General features: G+C 49.5%; 1 long non-coding RNA gene across 1 annotated transcript; it reads right to left on the reverse strand.

Annotated features, from left to right (window-relative positions):
- Window positions 1-1,611: 1,611 nt before the first annotated feature.
- Window positions 1,612-2,896, reverse strand: LOC308422473. Its single transcript, XR_013975079.1, has 3 exons — window positions 2,707-2,896; window positions 2,358-2,601; window positions 1,612-1,739 (listed from the first exon to the last, which is right to left on the reverse strand). It is a non-coding gene; the product is annotated as an uncharacterized lncRNA (long non-coding RNA).
- Window positions 2,897-15,699: the final 12,803 nt, after the last annotated feature.

Consider the following 15,699-nt stretch of genomic DNA (forward strand, 5'->3'; position numbering starts at 1 on the left):
GTCTCTGAGATTTCCTTTCATCATCACTTGACCCCATGTTTCTGCGCCCAAGGCAAGGGAAGCATCCCTACAGAAGGCATGGCTGAAGGGAAGCTGTTCATGCCTTGGCCTTCGAGGAAACAGAGCAAAAATCAGGTAAAGCTTAGCATAAGCCGGAGCTTCTAAAGCCGTGTCATCCACTTCTTCCAGCTAGACTCTAAGTCCTGATGCTACGCTTTCCCAATACCGCCATGACAGGGGAATCCGTTGGTGGGTTAACCCACTGAATGCCAGAACCTATCGATGACAGCACCACCAGCTGAGGACCAAAGCACTAGCACACAAGTGTTGGGAGCTATGCTTCAGAGACATTCTGTGCCTGAGGGAGGGCATGCATAGGTGGACACTGGAGGTGGATATTTTCAGGATGGTTGAAGGACAAAAATGGTAATAAAATGTAACTGTCAGGGCTGGAGCAGTCTTGGTGGTAAGAACACTTTGAGAGTCCCTGTTAGGTGCCTCAAAAGCACCTATAAGGCCAGCTCCAGGGGGAGCCAGCACCTCTGGTCTCGGTGAGGACATGCTATTAGGTGCAAATATGCAGATATGCGGACACAATTAAAAATAGTTTTTAATATTTTTGAAAGAATAACTGCTATATCTGAGTTCAGAACGAGAGTGTAGACCGTTGTGTTTGCCTCCTTTGGCTTGTGCCCACCCACACTGGAAAGACCACAAAGAGCAGCTTTCCCATAGATGAACTCACTGGGATGGGGCCCAGAGAAGCAGCTGCCGGGTAAGACCCACGTGACTTAGCGTCCACCCCCACCCCAGCCCAGCGGAGGGGACACAGCTCTGCTGTGGGGGGGGGGACTGGCTTGCGAGGAACAGTGCTTGGGTTGATGAAAAATAGTCCCTGTCATTCGGGATGGCAAGGCATGCAGATGTCACCAGGCAGGGTGTTCCCAGGTTTACCTGTTCTGGGCCTGGGAAGGGGGTGCTGTCTGCTGAAGAAGAATGCTTGGGGCCCACTGGAGCCAGGTCAAGCGGAAGCCTGAATGCCAAGCAGTCATTGTGAGAGATTGATGGGAGGGGCGTGTGTCCCGGGAGGCTGAGGCCTGCAGAGTTTCATTACCCTTATTTACAGCCCACCCCGGGCATCCATCACCTGCTGACAGCTCGCCGTAAACTGAGGACTGGTGACTTCACAGCCTGTGTCCTTCCTGCCAGGCCCTTAGCTGGAGCGATGCCAGCCTTAGAGATACCACCAAGACTTGGAGGCATGCAGAAGGGGGTCACAGAGCATCCTAATCCACATGAGCTCATGAGAAACAGGGTGTAGGCACACATGCTTGTACACCTAGATGTAATAGTCAACACTTGTGAGACAGATGTAGCACAGATAATTTGATTCTTAGTTATTTAGTTAGTTTGGGAAGAGAGCATCTTTGCCATCTTGGTTAGTTGGCTCTCTCTCTCTCTCCATCTCTGTGTGTGTGAGAGAGGGGGGGGAAGGGGAGGGGGAGAGAGAGAGAGAGAGAGAGAGAGAGAGAGAGAGAGAGAGAGTGAGAGAATGAGAGTATGCATGTGTCTTAAGGTTTTACTGCTGTGAACAGACACCATGACCAAAGCGACTTTTATAAGGACAACATTTAATTGGGGCTGGCTCACAGGTTCAGAGGTTCAGTCCTTTATCATCAAGGTAGGCACATGGCAGCATCCAGACAGGCGTGGAGGAGCTGAGAGTTCTACATCTTGTTCTGAAGGCAAACAGAAGAAGACTGGATTCCAGGCAGCTAGAAAGAGGGTCTTAAAGCCCACACCCACAGTGGCACACCTACTCCAACGATGCCACACCTCCTAGTAGTGCCACTCTCTGGGCCAAGCATATTCAAACTTTCACAGTATGTATGTATCCATGTGGGTAAGAATGTGTGAATGTCTATGCATATATGTAAGAGAATGTATGTGTGTTTGTGTGTCTGTGAGTTTATGTGTATTTGTATGTATATGCATTCATGAATATATGTGTATACATGTGTTGTATGCATATATGTATATGTTTGTGTGCATGCGTGTATATGAGTGTTTTGTGTATATATGTGTACACATGTGAGAAAGTATATGTGTATATGTATGTTGTTTCTTCAGGCAGCAGATGTACTAGTTGAATCCAGTGCAATATGGCTGCATGTAGATTTTCTGTGCTTGCTTAACACTGGGCTGAGAGAGAATCCCTACATGGTCAATCAACCCCAAGCATATTCTAGCAGGACCCACGCCTAGTAGCAACTGTACTGACTGCGTTTGGAGTGTATGAGGGCTGGGATTCGGAGTCAGAGGTCCAGGCAAGGGACCCCGGTGGCCACTTCCCTTACCGATAGATAGCAGGGTCTTTGTTCCCATCTCATCAATGACAAGGCTGCCAACCAAATGACACAAAACAGAAGAGCTGCAAACCACAAGTGCTCCTGGGAGGTTGCTGTGGTCGTAAATCCCTGCTTAGGAGGTCCTTGAGATACAGTGTAGGCCTGGTACTTGGACCGATGGGACCGATGGCTTCCGTGGAGGACAAACAAACCTCTTCATGCCACAGCAGGACACAGCCGTCATGTGCAAAACCTGTACAGTTTAGAGGAACATCCCATCAATGCTGCATTTGCTTTGAAGCGTCCATCTTGTGTGGCCAGACATGTGGCTCACAGCTCCGTCACCACGGGAGCTCACCTTTGACATGCCGGATTCTCGCTTCCTTCCTGGGGCTCACTGGGTAAACGTTCGTGGAATGTGTCTGGCCAGGGAAGGCAGGTGGCGTGATGACCTCAGTCTCCGAGTGATCGAAATGCAGCAGGAGAGACGTTTTGTCAGCCACTGTGGGAAAAATGCTCTGAGCAAGAGGCAAGGGATCCCAGAGAAGTGTTTCTGTCCCTTGCTGAGTGACAAATTGCTTTTAAATGCCACGGCTTAAAATAGCAGTGCTCACAAGGCTCTTGCATTACTGTGGGGTAAGGTGCAACGAAGGGAGCGAAGATGGTCTGTCTGTGCCATCGGGTACAGCCCGGACTCCCTCGTGTGTCCCCAAGCACAGTGAGAGGAGAGAGAAGTGTTACCCTTTCAATAACTCAGCCTCAGAAGCCACAAGTCCCATCTAGACCCCAGGGATGGGAAGACAGACCCCGTCTCTGGATCAGGAACACCATGCAAGCTGGAACTAGCATATGGGAAAGATCAGTGTGGAATAATACGGCCCACTGTGTCAGGAGAAGGAGGTGGGGCATCCAGGGAGGCCTTCTAGAGGAGGCAATGCCTGACTTGGTTGGGTCTTGGAGACTGGGACAATTAGGTATGAGAAGATTCTGGGGGCAAGGCAGATCTACCAAAGAAGCAGGGAGAGTGAGCAATCATAAGCAGTTTCCTGAGGCTGGGGACATGTGTGCTGCAGGGTGGGGGAGGGGATGCAGATGCAGGGGAGCTTAACCTGGAAATGTTCCCAGCCCACTGGCTTCCAGGGCCTCTGAGAACTAAAGGAAATGTGCTCTGAGATTGTCACACCATTCCTGGAACTTGGGTTAAAGCCCTCCATTAAGAGTCCCTTTTCTGCCTGTGCATCTACAGAACCAGAATGCCCTGGATTATGCTCCGGAGGAGGCTCGTGCATTAAGGCAGTGGCTTGGGGAATTGGTTAGGTCTGAAGACTCAGACCTAATCCCTTGGTGGACTCATAATATGACGGTGCTGGGAAGCAGGAGTTAGGGACTGGGTCAAGGACATAGGTCCTTGGAGTCACATGGGTCCGTGGCCTACAACATGACTGGCCACAGCAATCAATCAAGCTGGGTGCCTTTGTTAGAGTTTTGGTTGCTGCAACGCTGTGGCCAAAAGCAATTTTGGGAGGAAAGGGTTTATTTGACTTATATTTCCTCATTGTAGTCCATCATTGAAGAAAGTCAGGGGAGGACAGGAACTCAAACAGGGCAGGAACCTGAAGGCAGGAGTCGAGGCAGAGGCCATGGAGAGGTGCGGCTCACTGGCTTGCTCACTTTACTTTCTTATAGAACCCAGGACCACCAGCCCAGGGAAAGCATCACCCACAGTGGGTTGGGCCCTCCCCCATTGATCACATATTTTAAAAAATGCCCTATAGGCTTGCCTGCAGCCTAGTCTTCTGAAGGCATTTTCTTAACTGAGGTTTCTTCCTCTCAGATGACTCTAGCCCACTCTCAAGTTGGCAAAACACTATCCATCACACTGACCATGGGTTGAAAACTTCAAAATGCTGAGCCAAAAAGAAATCTTTCATCCCAGGGGCAGTGAGAGCATTCAATAGGTATAACAAGTGTGTGATATTGTTTGTGTGTGTGTGTGTGTTTGTTTATTTGTAAACAGTGTGTGATGTTGTTTGTGTATGTGTGTTTATTGGGGGGGGTCAAGGACAGAAGGAGGATGTGAGGAGCCAGGGAGATGAGTAGGACTGGGGTGCAGGGTGTAAACTCACAAAGAATCAACAAAAAAGTTAAAAGAAAGAAAGAAAATGTCCCAACCACTGAGCACGCATTGAGAGACCCATGGCTCCAGGTGCATATGCAGCAGAGAATAGCAGTGTCTGGCGTCAATGGGGGGAGAGACCTTTGGTCCAGGGAGGGTGTGTTTTCCCAATGTAGGGGAATGCCAAGGCACTGAGGTGGAGAGGGTGATTGGGAGCTAGTGCACCTTTGTGAAGACAAGCAGAGGGGGAGGGGGGATGGGAGTGGGGTGGGCAAAGGGGATAACATTTCAAATGTAAATGTAAAGATTATCTATTAAAAAATAAAAATAAAACTAGAAAAAGAAAGAAAATGTTCCACAGATACGCTCACAGGCCAATCTGACAGAGGCCGTTCTTCAGCTGAGCATCCCTCTTCCAGGGGACTCCACAGCGTGTGTCAAGGGAACAGTAATTAGATAGCACACAGCACAGTGTCACCTCCCACAGCCCAGGAAGTCAGGAGACTGAACCATTTCGCCTCTCCTCTCCACGATCTGTCTCACCCTTGTTACCTGCATCCAGGACAGCCCAGATGTCCCCCTTCTTGGGCCTGTGGTCAGCCCAGAGCCTCACTCTCCCTCCACTGTCCTGGGTGCCATTCTAAGGTGTCTGTCTGACCAGTCCATGGTTTAGATGAGACCCTTTAACTTCTTCTTTAAAAAAAGACATTTATTTTATGTGAATATACTATAGCTGTCTTCAGACACACCAGAAGAGGGCATCAGATCCCATCACAGATGGTTGTGAGCCACCATGTGGTAGCTGGGAATTGAACTCAGGATCTCTGGAAGAGCAGTCAGTGCTCTTAACCACTGAGCCACCTCTCCAGTCCCTTAACTCCTAAGCTTAGGCCTGTTTCAGAGTTAGCTTACTCTATTTGGTGCCGTGGTAGCTATTCTTGGTTGACAACTTGACTAGATATGAGTTTAACTGAAACTCAAAAATGGCTGAGCACACCTGGCACAGAATTCAGTAAATATTTATTAACTGCAATAAAAAGTATGTCTTGGAATCCCTTGGAGATGTGGCCGGCCACAGGGTTTCTTCTTGTTTGAACAATCAACTGTGGTTAGGGGGCTCTGTGCATTTTGCCCCATTCTCAGTCATTCTGGCTAATGTTCAACTCAATGCTTTTTTTTTCTTTTTTTTCTTTTTTTGCTTTCTGTAAGGCAGATAACAGGGCAGTGTGGCTGGGAACCCAAAAGAGCAAGGCCCTCGAGAAAACAAATACCACTCCTTTTTGACTTAACAGGAAAATCGATCATTTGGGAGCTGGAGAGATGAGGCAGCCGCTAAGGGCACTTGCTGCTCTTGCAGAACTGGGTTCAGTTTCTGACACTTGTTTGATGCCAGAACTGCCTGGGACTCCAGTTCCAGTGGCTCTCGTGCCTTCCAGATTCTGCAGGCATGTAGTATGCGTGTGATGCAACTACACGCATGTGGGGAAAGTACACACACACACACACACACACACACACATGCACAAGCATGCGTACACAACAGCTATGCATATGCACTCTCACATGCATGCACACAAACACACACACATGCACACTCCCACATATCATAAATTAAATCTTTAAAAATGATTGTTTGCTCGGAGCTTTTTTTGGGAGAAAATGGAAACGAACATAGAATGTTAAATATGGTCATCCAAAATAGTCTAAGTGGGCACAGACCACAAATCTAGGCTGTGAGAACAGTGGGGGAGGGAGGGGAAGGGAAGAAGGAGGAGCAAAGGAGACAGAGAGAGACCAAGAGAACAAAGAATCCAGAGATGAGCAAGGCCAAATGGCAGGTCCTAAAGAAACCCAGGACAAACAGCTATCTGTGCTGCCTGTTAATATACAAAGTCCTCACAGTCTGCTGGCTGTTTGGTGCACCACTTTTTCTCCCTGCTCTGGACTCCTCCAGATGCCTCTGGCTGGACTCTCCCTCACATCAACAATAAACATCTTCCTCTTAACCGTACCTTGGCGTGGTTATGTTCTCATTTCGTTCACTACAGTCAAAGTTTGGGTAACACGCTGACCTCTGGGAAGTCTGCATCTTCCTGAAACCTTAATTACTTTCACAACCAACCCCACAGTGTAGATGGCTCTCTGTAGAATCCTGGAGAAAGCATGCACACATCAACTTCAAATTCAAGGCGGTCTGTCCTAAACTCTCTTCAGCCTTGGCCATCTTGATACGAGCCCTCTTTCCAGCCAGATATCCTCTTTAGAGATGTCAAACAGTCTCAGAGTGAAGCTAACTTACTTTGGCCCTTGATAACAGGGTAGGGGAGTAGCTAAGACTGTGTGTGGTGGTTTGAATAAGAATGGTTCTCATCTGCTCACATATTTGAATGCTTGGTCACTAGGGTGTGGAACTGTTTGAGAAGGATTAGAAAGGGTAGACTTGTTGAAGTAGGTGTGGTCTTGTTGGAGTGGGCGTGGCTTTGATGACAATGGTTCAGCCTTGTTGGAGCAGACGTGTGCCTGGCTTTGAGGTTTTAAAAATCCACACCAGGCCCAGTCTTTCTTCTTTTTTCTCTGCCTGCTGTCTTTGAATTAGAATGTAAAGCTTTTAGCTAACACTCCAGAGCCATCCATGCCTGCCTCTTTCCCACTATGATGATCATAAACTGATTCTCTAAAACTGTAAGCAAACCTCCAATTAAATGCTTTCTTTTATAAGAGCTGCCTTGGTGTGGTGTCTCTTCACAGCAATAGAACAGTAACGTGATGTGTGGTTCCCATCTAACATCCTCCTGCTATAACTATGCCCCTCCTGTGATGGCTGTCACATCTCCAGGAAGCCTACTCTGATGTCCCTGGGCCATGTAAGTGTCTCTTGAGTATCTACCTGCTCTTCTGTGGACACTGAACTCTCTGGACTTATGATGTTATTTCTCCTGTATTCGCGTGTTTATTTGGCTTCTTACATGGACTCTAAACCATGGTCAAAGCCAAACTATTACATGTCTCTGTATACCCATGATAATAATGACCAACCCGCCTTGTCTGGCCTCAGTGGGATGTACCTGGCCTCAAAGAGACTTGATGTGCCAGGGTTGGGGGATACTTATGGTTCCTCCCCCCTACTCAGTGGAGAAGGAAGGAGGAATGGAGTGAAGGATTGTGGGAGAGGATGGCCAGGAGGGAGGGAGGCAGGGAGCATGATGTAAAGTATATAGGTAAAAAAATTAAAGTAAAAAAAATGGCCACCAAAAGTTCTCACCACACACTCCTCAAATTTATGTTTGCTGTCAGCATGGTCTCCAGGCCTGTACAGCCTCACCCATCACTCAGTGCTTAGCCAAATAACTGGACGGCATCAACAAAGAAAATGGAGACCCATCATATGCTGTTTCGAGGTCCACTTTGGGGACAGGAGGCCCAGTGCTACAGACTTTCATAAGATAGGCTTCTAGTCCTCCCCTGAGAATTGAGACGAATAATTACGAACAGGTGATGGCTGCGTCTCAGCGCTGAGGGTCAGAAGCTGACACATCCTCCCAAACCTCTGCCCTGAGTCACCCTGTACATCTGCCTGCTTCCCACCCTCAGCCACCATTTTTCTGTGCCCCGCTTCCTCAGCCCCTCCTATGAAGCAGAGCTGAGGCAGTAGCCCTTGACAGCTAGCTGCCTGATTGGTGGAGGAGACAAATCAAAACCCACAGGGATGATAGGTCACCCCGGAACCCAGGTTTTGAGGCATCCTTTTATCTTCTGGGCCTTAGTTTCTCCCATATGTCGCTCAAGATGATTGGATCCCAGATAGGATCTGGGACATCCTATCCTGGCCTCTGATACAGCACTCTTGGAGAGGGTGAGAAGCTCTCCCTCCAGCTTGCTGTGTGAACTATGACCAAGGAATGCTTAAAAGTACATTTCTCAGCCACGGTGTCAGAGGGCTCCTTTGAGTGTGTCAAACAGAGTGTGATTAAGCAGGTGGAAGGTGCTCTCTAAGCCTGAATTTCTAGCGAGCTCCCAGCCAACGCTCAATCTCTGCCGGTCCTGTTTATATCCTGGGAAATGAAAAGCCGAGTCACAAGACCCAACCACAGACCCATGAGATCAGAAACTCCGGGTATCGCCCTGCAGTCCTCGCCTTACGCTGTCTCTGAGGTTGTTCAAGTTCAGAACTACCGCTGTAGGACAGATGCTTCTGAACTTGACTGCGGGCTGGAAACTCCCCTGCAGAAAGTTTTTGAAGCCCTGGTGACCGAGTCCAGTTTTCATATTCGATTTTACCAAGCATGGGATGCCAACAAGGCATTAGGATTTTTAAACACTCAGAATATATGTCTGTGTGATGCACTGAAGGTACTGACTTCCAGGCTGCGCGTCCGCCGTTCTCTGAAGCCGCTCTGCCTAAGATTACCATGAGGGGGCGCTGTGGCGCCGCGGGGAAAGCTCCGGGCTCCCGGCGGCTGTTGGTCGGGGCTGCGGAGGCGGTGGCTGCGCCTTGGGCGCGCGCCTCGGGGAGCGGCTCCTGGCCGAGGCTTGCCCTGCGCCTGCATCTGTACCTAATTAATGTTGGCGGCTGCCTAGCAGCGCCTGGAGTTAGATGTGCCGGTGCTGGGGGAACGCCTGCAGCTACTCACAGGTTCCTTCAGTCCACCAGCTCTGCGCTCTGCCTCCTCCCGGACTCACCTCTGGGGGCTGCTCCCAGATACTTTCTGCCTGTCCCAACTTCACCTCACTGGGTTCCTTGTCTCCTTCCCAGCAAGTTCCCCAAGCCAAGGGACCTGCTGGTCAGCTCCTGTCGTTCTCTCTCGTGGTTTCTTTCTCTCTGCCTTTAGCTGAGCCGCGTGGGTCTTAATAATAAAGGTTTCCACACACAAGGTTTGCCTCTGATTTTGTGACATGTAAAACCGTTTGTAAGGGACTTTCGATGTTTATGGGGTTGGGGAGCAAAGGGTTGCTTCTGAGTTTTGATGGCTGCGTGTGTGTTTATGTGTTCTATTTTTAGGGCTAAGGCTTTATTCTGGAAAGGAGAGTCCCTTGTTTCTGGAGACAGGCCATGTGGATAAAAGAAACTTGCCCATCCCTAGTCTGGAGGACGCATGCCTTGTCCTGCCAGCTTCCTCAGAGCCTACTTCTGAGGGGATCGCAGAGGAAGACACTTGGGGAGATTGTGTGCTTCTTTCCCGACCCCAGCTCTCATTTCCAGAGCCTGGTTTTCTTCTATGAAGTCCATGCTACTAGGAGCCTGGTCCCCATTCCCAGGCAGTTGGCACGGAGCCACTCCAGTCCAGGGGAAACTGAGGCCCAAGGGACCCCTCGAGCCACATAGCAGATCCCTGGTAGGTTCCGTTTGTACAGAACTGTTCAAAGGTTTCCCTGGGGCCAGTGGACACTTTCCATCAGTGGAGCAGTGGTGGCAGGGGTCCAGAGAGAACTGGTTTGATTTGAAGAACAGCGTCTCTCCTAGAATCCAAATGACCAGTGTCATCACAGAGCTCAGCTTGACCCCAGGGTGTCAGAGACTGGGCCTGGGCTGTGGGCAGAAAACAGACCTAAGGGTTCAGAGGGGAATCCTTTGTCAGACATGAGGGGGTGGGGGATGGGGGGATAGATGTGCTGTGTCAGAATGAGTCCTGCTCTCTCTAATGGGGACCCTGAAATGAAGTCTCTCAGGTGGGACCAGGGGCCAGCCAGGAAAATTTGGGCAGCCCCCAGTTGGGACCAGTTTCCCTGCTGGCTTGGCCTTGTGTCTGGCCAGAGCCCAGCTGGAAAGGATGGCTCTAAAGGAACAACCCAGGAGGGCTGTGCTGGTAACTGAGGTCCAGGAGAGGGGCTAGCTCAAAGTCATGGGACCATTAGCAGCACAGCTGGAGCCAGGTTGCCTGCCCTGTCGTTCGTCCCTATGGATGGATGTTCTGACCCTGGTCCTTCCCTTTTGTTGGTGTATGTCACATCTTGTTGAGACTGCGTGGGCATTTCCAGTTGTGTCTTTCGGCTCCCAAGTTGTTGTTGTTGTTGGTGGTGGTGGTAGGGATGGTTGTTGTTGCTGTTGTTTTCCGCCTCCTCCTCCTCATTCTCTTGCCCAGAAAAAAGAAACCCTGTAATCTTATTAGCTATACCAGAAACCCCCACCAGAAAGTCATGGTTCTTTTCAGCCCCCACCCCCCTAACACACACACATACACACACACACACAGACACACACACACAGACACACACACATACACACACAGACACACACACACAGACACACACAGACACACACAGAGACACACACACAGACACACACACACACAGACACACACACAGACACACACACAGACACACACAGACACACACACACAGACACACACACAGACACACACACACACAGACACACACACACACACACACACAGACACACACACAGACACACACACACAGACACACACACACACAGACACACACAGACACACACACATACACACACAGACACACACACACAGACACACACACACAGACACACACAGACACACACACACACAGACACACACACAGACACACACACACACACACACACACATACACACACACACACACACATTCTAAGTCCCTACAGGTAGAGGTGGCAAGAGTCCATGGGACATAGTCTCTGGGATGTTTGGGGAGGAATGCTTAGCCTGCGGCATGCAAACCTGGTAAGAACCCTCAAACCTAAATTATAGTCCGCAGCCACGCCCTCGGGTCTTTGTCTGCTGCTGCTGGAGGGAGAGGAGCAGGTTCTAAGTGTAGCAGGTTTCCAGACTCTAGTCTAGCTGGTGCCAAAGCTCACGCACCGGGTTTCTGGCCACCACCTGAGATGCCTTCGCTTCCTCCTTCAGGCAGTTGTTTGAAACAAGTTGTTGAGCCTGTTTCAGGCTCACGGGATTTGGCAGTGACCAGGGCAGGTCCTTCCTTCCCTTGTGGACTTGTCTATTTATGTTGGGGTTGCGTGGGACAAATGTGATCAATATCTAGTATGGAGAATATGTTAATTGCATGGCAGAGTAGACAGTAAAAGTAATTTGAAGAATTAAAAAAAAAACACTAGGAACGGGGCTAAGGAGGAAGTATGTGGGTTGTAAATGGATGGGTGTGTTTATATGTATGTATGCATATATTAATGTTTTGAGACCCTGTCTCCGGATCCTCCTGCCTCAGTCTTCCGAGTCCAGGGCTTCCAGGTGTGCACCGTGTCATACTGGGCTCTTTTTGTAATTTTCAATGTAGCCGTTTGGAGGGCTCTTACTGTAAGAATGATGCTTGAACCAAGACTTCAAAGAGATAAGCCTTCAGCTATTGAAACTGGTGCCTGTGCCCGTCCCAACCTGTTCCTGAGAACCCTAAGGAGAGCGCCCAGGGGCCTGCAGCTCCACAGTCCTTTAGACATGGCACTTGGCAATCCTTGCTGCTCGATTCACGCCCGTGCAAAGAACTTTCCCCTCCCAGCTCAGAAAGTATGTGCCCGGCTGTGACTTCAGGGGTGCCACCTGGAAGAAAGCTAGAGTCTGGCGTCTCAGTGGTACCTCGAGGGGAGACCTGGTAACCAGCCGATGAGGAGTAACTCAGACAGATATAAGTTTCTCGTGACTGTGGCCTGTCTGGAAAGGACCAGGTGGGAACAAGGAGAAATGCGGCTGTCTGGTGAAGGTGCAATTAGGGTATTTGGGCAGCAAGCTGGTACCACAGAGAGAGCAAGGCTTAGAAGGGAGCTCTGGCCGGGAGCGGTGGGGAACTCTAAATGTCATTTACTTTAAGGCTTCTCACCTCTGAGTCTGGGATGTGAAACTGCAAAGCCTTTCTTCATCCGGCAGTGTCATGGCCACCAGCTAGTCTGTGTGTCTGCCCACCTACCCACCCACCACACCAGCCCCCACACATCAACACTGGTTCCTTTTGGTGTGCCCCATGCCAGGATCAACAGAATTCCAACCCGATAGAATAATTTGGATCATGGTTGGAACCTTATGGTGAAGCAAGCTGAGATGAAAAAAAAATTCAGAGGAAATATGGCACAGGGAAACAAGTAACTGGAAAACCGATTGTATCTTGGAACCTCTGTTCAGCCATGTCCAAAGGGTTGTGTCGCTTGCTTTTCTGGGAGGGTCCGACAAGTGTCTGTAGCTCAGTTGCTGTGAAAGCCTCTATGAACAGCAGCCCAGACTTTTCCCCGGTGGCAGGGAGCCCTGCCTCAGTGCCTAACCCTATTAACTGTTGGCTTCCCAGTTGCCTGCTTGAGCCAAAAACATGCTCTGCCGTTTGAAGTGCTTATTGGAAAAGCAGACCTCCTCTTGGCGGCAGCTCTGAGCAGTTCCTTGTGTGGGGTGCTCCCCAGGGCTGTAATGAACACAAGAAAGCATTCCCTACGTTTGGCATTTCTGCTTTTATCTCCAAGTCACATTTAAAAATTTATATTTAAAGAAAGTCAGGGAAAGGGGCCAGCGCGGCTCATGCAGCCCCTAGTACCAGAACACCCAACACAGCAACTCCAGAGACCAAGGCTTCTGAGGATTAGTGGGGAATTAGAACCATACTAGTGTGGCAGGGCCTCTAGCCAGGCTGCAGCGGCTTTGGAGACAGCACAGCAGTGCCCTGGGGCTGCAGGAGTTCCAGGTGGGCCATCTCTGCACTCAGGGAGTGTTGGGTTTTCTCCAGGACCAAGGACCTGGGTGTCTAAGGCTTGCCTAGGGTCTAACTTAGCCCTACCCCACTGGGCTACTGGTGAGTCCACTTCCTGAGGCTTGTTTTCTACACTGATGACTGGAGTGGGGAAAACGATGGAGGGAAAGGGCTTTAATACTTTTTTCTTCTGTTTTTCCATAGGATTTTGGAAATAGGGGGCTTGATGGTGCTTATTAGCATTGGGCTGCTGAGCTCCTCTCCCTGGAAGACTGAATTTAAATAGCATCCCAATGGTGCCTTTAATCCCAGAACTGGGAGGCAGAAACAGGTTCAGGACAGCCAGGGTTTTGAAGAAAGACCCTTTCTCAAAACAAACAAACAGACAGATAAACAGACAACCCCCCCCCAAACAAAAAGCAACCAGACCACCACCACCCACAACAAACCCCACCACCAACAACATAAATATTTCTCTCCCAAATAAGACCAAAACAGTCCTCCAACATCCCAGGGAAGGAAGACACCCCCTCCACACACACACCCACACACCACAGTCAAGCAAACATACAGCAGATCAATTGTCTTAGGCCCAGGTCTTGTGCACAGTTACTGTGTTATCACTAGATCATGCTCCATCCTCAACCATACTCATTCCCAGGAGTTTTGCTTTATGGGAAGCCATTGGCATTTCTGTATCTGTCTTCTCTGGGTGTAATCCTCTGCATTTATCCCTGTTTGGGGCTGAACTGATCGATACTTTGTAAAGACAAGGGGTCTGGGAAGACAGTGAGCTTAGTGAGTAGAGTGTTTGCCTAGCAAGCATGAGGCTCTGGGTTCAATCCCCAGAACGTCATAAACTCAGAGTAGCAGAAGTAGGAGGATCAGGAATTCAAGGTCATCCTCTGCCACAGAATGAGTTCAAGGCCAGGCTGAGCCTTATGAGACCCAGTCTATTAAAAGAGGGAGTCAGAGAAAACATTTGAGTGGCTTACCACAAATAAATGATAGTGAGATTATTATTAAATAGTCATCCTATTTTCAGAACCATAGGAACGGAGGGCCGGGGAGTATATGCAAAACTTAAATTAAAAAAAAAATTTTCATTTCATTCGTTTGTTTATCGGTTCATGCATAAACACATGCCATGAGGTGCTTGTGGAGGTCAGAGGGCAATGGTGGGAGTTAGTTCTCTCCTTTCACCGTGTGGGCCCTGGGGACTAGTCAGCCAGGTTTGACCAAAAGCACCTTTACCTACAGAGCCATCTCAGTAGCCCCAAACCTGACACCTTTACTAAACTTAACTCTTAGGCTCTTGGTGGCCGTAGAGGGGACTCAATTACATAGACTCTAAGAGAGATAAAGTGACATAGTTTTTGAGTTCTAAAAGAAACGTGTGACGGATTCCTGAAGGGTGTGCAAAGGGTAAGTCTGCTGGTAATGACAGCTTGCTGAGTTAGCTGGTGCCTCTGTGTTAGTGTATGTCTGTGACACGAGCTCTCTCCCCTTCCACCCTTCCCAACAACCCAACTCATGTCTCAACACTGAGCAGAAAAGCCTTAGTAACCATATACCAGCTGTGGCTGGTTCTGAGAACCAGCCACCATGGAAGAGCTTTTCCAAGTCCAAAGATCATTGCCTCTTTAGAAGCACAGGGCAGTTTTTGAAGGCTTGGGACAGACAGCCTGGGGCACAGGCTTAACCACTACGTGCATTCCCAGCTGGGTGGCTCTGTGCATTGATTCTGTGTAGTCTCAGCTAGAGGGCCCTGAGCTACACCCTGCAGGCCCAGGCCTCTTCATAGTTCAATTGAACAGATTTCTCAAGTCCCCAGTGTTTCTAGGGAACCATGGGAGGAGGCCTTGGTTGAGTAGGCTCCCTGTCTGAGCAAGAAGGAGAACCCACACCTGTCTCCATCACACGCGTAATTGTGAGACAACGAGATCTCTTGTACGATGGGAGCATTCTAGAAAATGGAAGTGGCTTCTGGAGTTCTGCCCTTCCAGACTGTGGCTTCTCCGCTCTGCACAGGTGTGTTTTGTCAGTGTACTGTGATTACAGCCATTGCTGACGTTTAGAGTGTAGCCTGACTTTGGTGTAAACGATGCATGTTTGTCACAGGGTCCCTGTAAACTGTGAGAATGGGACCTCTCCTCTGGGTGAGTGTCTTCCATAGCTGGGGAGGTGGGTGGTCACTGGGGTCAAGGGTGCCCCTGTAGTCACCCCTTACTCTGGGAACATACTTTTTGAGCGAGGTTCCATAAACTCTACTCATGGAAAAGGATCGATGATACAGTTCACACAGCCTATGTCCCCAGCTGTAACAAGGAGGCCAACTCAGTATCTGCAAATGTGGGCAGAGCCTCGGTCGGGAGTGTACTTCTGATGGCAGGCTCTCTGTTGCTTCTCTGGCGTGACAGCCCTTGGAAGGGCCACCATAGAGAAGCCAACCCATGTTCCTTCTCACATAAGACAGGAGAGTACGTTTCCATACCAGCTGTTCTTAACCATTTCCTACAGCAGGCTTTTCAGGGCCTGGGCTGGCATCACCTGGAACTTGCTAGAAAGCCATAGAAGCTTGGGTGGGCTGAGTGGTCTGTTTGA

The sequence above is a fragment of the Micromys minutus genome (assembly GCF_963924665.1).
Source record: "Micromys minutus genome assembly, chromosome: 7".
NCBI lineage: Eukaryota > Metazoa > Chordata > Mammalia > Rodentia > Muridae > Micromys > Micromys minutus.